The following is a 3,765-nucleotide window of genomic DNA, read 5'->3' on the forward strand; positions in this document are numbered from 1 at the left end:
TATGCTACATTGGGAATACCATGGGATTTGAAGTCAAGCTGATACACTTCTGAGAACAGATTCTATTGCTCATCACCAAATTTCTCACTGAACTTCAGATCTTTTATTCAAAATGGAGATAATGTCATCCATCTCATATTTTCAAAGGAGTAAAAACAACAACAACAAAAAAAGGTAATGCAATACCATAGGAAAATGCCTAGCAGAGAGATCCTCCCTCCCTCTGTTGGTGAATTTATGGGCCCTCTTCCTGCCTTTTTTTTTTTCTCCTCAGAGTATGTGATTTGTTTCATCTTTATCTATAGTTCCTGATTTTATATGAAATATAAAAGTTATGATCATCTCAGGAAATGCTTTATTGGGTCTGTAAACAGTAGCACTAAATTATAACTGATAACCAGACTCAGGATGTTATCTCTCTCTGAGGTAATTTGAATTTTGAAAGGGGATAAAGTCTTAAAGAATTGATCTCATTGTAAGCACTATACCCTGAGTCTTTTAACTTTCAACTTGTGTAACCCTGAGCTAATCACTATATATCCTTGCCCATTCTAAGCCTCATATTTTTTTTATTTTGTCTTGTTGTTGTTTTTAACTTTACCATGATGAACCCAAATTTGGTTTTCTTTAAAGGTAAATTCTACCAGCCCTAACCTTCTGTAGTTTTTATGTGAAACCTCAAGCAATAATAAAGAATGGAAATAATATTTACCAAATGCAAAACCTGGGCTATGTGATCTAAAAAATCTTTAATTCTCAAAGAATTTTTGAGTCATGATTAATTTGCAAATGAGCACCTTGAGGTTTAGCAAGAGTTAAGAGACTTGCCTCCGTTGACAAGCGGAAGAGACAAACTTTAAACTCACATTCATCTAACTCTCCGGGTGGAGCAGTGGTAAAGACCCCACCTGCCAGTGCAGGAGATACAAGAGATGAGGATTCCATCCCTGGGTCAGGAAGATCCCCTGGAGTAGGAAATGGCAACCCACTCCAGTATTCTTGCCTAGAAAGTTCCATGGACAGAGGAGACTGGTGGGCTGGAGTCCATGAAGCCACAGTCAGATATAACTGAACAAGCACAGGCATCTAACTTCAAAAACTTTGCTCATTTCACCAGGAAATACTCCTACAATGGGAAAGTCTTTTTGCCACCTATGAAATTACACCATTCAGTTCAGTTCAGTCGCTCTGTCATGTCCAACTCTTTGCAACCCCATGAATTCCAGCATGCCAGGCCTCCCTGTCCATCACCAACTCCCGGAGTTCACTCAAACTCATGTCCATTGAGTCAGTGATGCCATCCAGCCTTCTCATCCTCTGTCGTCCCCTTCTCCTCCTGCCCCCAATCCCTCCCAGCATCAGGGTCTTTTCCAATGAGTCAACTCTTCACATTAGGTGGCCAAAGTATCGGAGTTTCAGCTTTAGCATCAGTCCTTCCAAAGAACACCCAGGACTGATCTCATTTAGAATGGACTGGTTGGATCTCCTTGTAGTCCAAGGGACTCTCAAGAGTCTTCTCCAACACCACAGTTCAAAAGCATCAATTCTTTGGTGCTCAGCTTTCTTCACAGTCCAACTCTCGCATCCATACATGACCACAGGAAAAACCATAGCCTTGACTAGATGGACCTTTGTTGGCAAAGTAATGTCTCTGCTTTTGAATATGCTATCTAGGTTGGTCATAACTTCCCTTCCAAGGAGTAAGTGTCTTTTAATTTCATGGCTGCAATCACCATCTGCAGCGATTTTGGAGCCCCAAAAAATAAAGTCTAACACTGTTTCCACTGTTTCCCCATCTATTTCCCATGAAGTGATGGGACCAGATGCCATGATCTTAGGAAGTCACTATTATCAAGACCTTTTGTTTTATTGCAGCTATCTGCACACCATCATTTATAAACTCCTAGAGAGAGACATGCATACTTTAGGTTCCAGCACCTAAGACAACTGAGGGATCAAGTATGTTTTCAGTTGGGGTTTTCAACAGAATAGAAGACAGAAAGAGGAGGGAGAGGGGAGGGAGGAAGATAAGAAAGAAGGAAGTAATTATTTCTTACTCATTATTAGCTTTAGGGATCTTGCTTTGCTGGGCTGGAATAAGAGCTATCTGAGAGCTATTTCTAGATATCCATTCTCTACTATAAGCAAGATACTGTGAAATTTATTTTGAGAACTGTTTAAATTTTTTCAACTTTAATACCTTCTCCATTCAACTTTATGACACCACACACAAGAAGGTATTTTATCCTAAAAGGAATGAAAAGCTTTTCCTCTATGCTCTTAGGTTCTGTATTTGAGACATGCAAATTAAACTTGCAAAAGACAGTTTAAGAGGAGAAAAGCATACATATTTTATGTACATGGAGAATCTACAGAAAAGAAGTGAAAACCCAAAGAAGTGTTTAGACTGAGGGCTTATCTATCATTTTAAAAAGAGCAACAGGGGTGTGGGATGAGCAGTGAGAGGCTTCAGAGGCCACCAAGGTGCCTAAGGCAGCACCAACTCAAGAGTATCCCAAGGTACCTGGGCTACCTGGAGCCAGCAAGCATTCCCAGGCACCCAAATCTACTGAAAACGTCTGTGTCTGCCATGCTAAGGGTCTTCTGGCTCAGATCTGGGAGAAAAGCTGAAGGCAGCTATGGATGCTGGAAAACTGATGAGTGATGAAACGGCCACGGAGCTCACTGAGAACTGGGAGATCTCTCCATGCAGAAATAGTATTCTTCTAGATGGCTTCTCTCAGACTGTGAGGCAGGCAGAAAGGCTTGGTGACCTCATGGAGAAGAGGAAAGAGAAGCTTGATTCTGTGCTTGAGTTCAGCATCCCAGGCTCTCTGCTGATCCAGAGACTCACAGGAAGGCCCCCAGAATGGCCATTCATACACAAGAAGTTCAATCCCCTAAAGGCGTCCATGAAAGATGGTATCACAGAGGAACCCTTGATCTGCCAATCAGATGATAATAAAAAGGCCTTGAAAATCCACCCTGACACCTACCACACTGACCACCCATTGGTGGAATAAGACAGTAAAGGGGCTCCACTCTGCCATCCATGCATCCCAGACCCGTGATGTCCTGTTTGCAGCATCCTAGCAATGTTGTCCAAAGCCACACCCCAGAAACAGAAGGCTAGGCAGGACTGCATAGCTGCTCATCACCACGTGGCCTGGTCCCTGCCTGTAGATGCTGGGCAGAGGGGAGGGTGGTCAGGGTAAGGCTGGAGGGGAGGAGATGGAGGGTACAAGACGGGAAGAGCGGCCGTGCCGCAGTGAAGCAATTCCTTTCATGAAGCCACTTAAAATGTATAGACAAAGGGGAAAACTAATTTTAAAAAACACTACCTGGAGGGTATAGGTAGAAATGGAGATGTAGCATTATTTTCATTTACTCTGGACTGGTGACAATATTTCACAAAGCCAGTGCCCTAAGACTTCAGCTTTTATCAGAGCCTCCTGCCAACTTAGATATGCAGGAAGTCACACTGTCTCCTTGTCATCCTGTAGCCTGGATCAGGGTGGAAGTTGACTACTAACACTGGTTCCCCATAGCATGAGATCAAAATATCATCTTCACACTGGAAAGGGACACAGAGTGTGTTCCAGGGACAGTGGCTCAGCTAATCAAGTTTCCTGGCATCAGGAGGCAGGTGGGACAGGCTGGTGTCTCTCCCTTCCCAACTCATTTACCAGCCCACTGATTTACCAGCCCACCTGCCCTCGTAGGTAAGCTCAGGGTAACCACCCAGCACACATCACAGCCCTACAC

General features: G+C 43.3%; 1 pseudogene; it reads left to right on the top strand.

Moving 5' to 3' along the window:
* The first annotated feature begins 605 nt into the window (after positions 1-605).
* On the top strand, positions 606-3,537 carry LOC112444836 (adenylate kinase 2, mitochondrial-like; annotated as a pseudogene).
* The last annotated feature ends 228 nt before the right edge of the window (positions 3,538-3,765 follow it).

This window comes from Bos taurus, chromosome 29 (genome assembly GCF_002263795.3).
Source record: "Bos taurus isolate L1 Dominette 01449 registration number 42190680 breed Hereford chromosome 29, ARS-UCD2.0, whole genome shotgun sequence".
Classification (NCBI taxonomy): Eukaryota; Metazoa; Chordata; class Mammalia; order Artiodactyla; family Bovidae; genus Bos; species Bos taurus.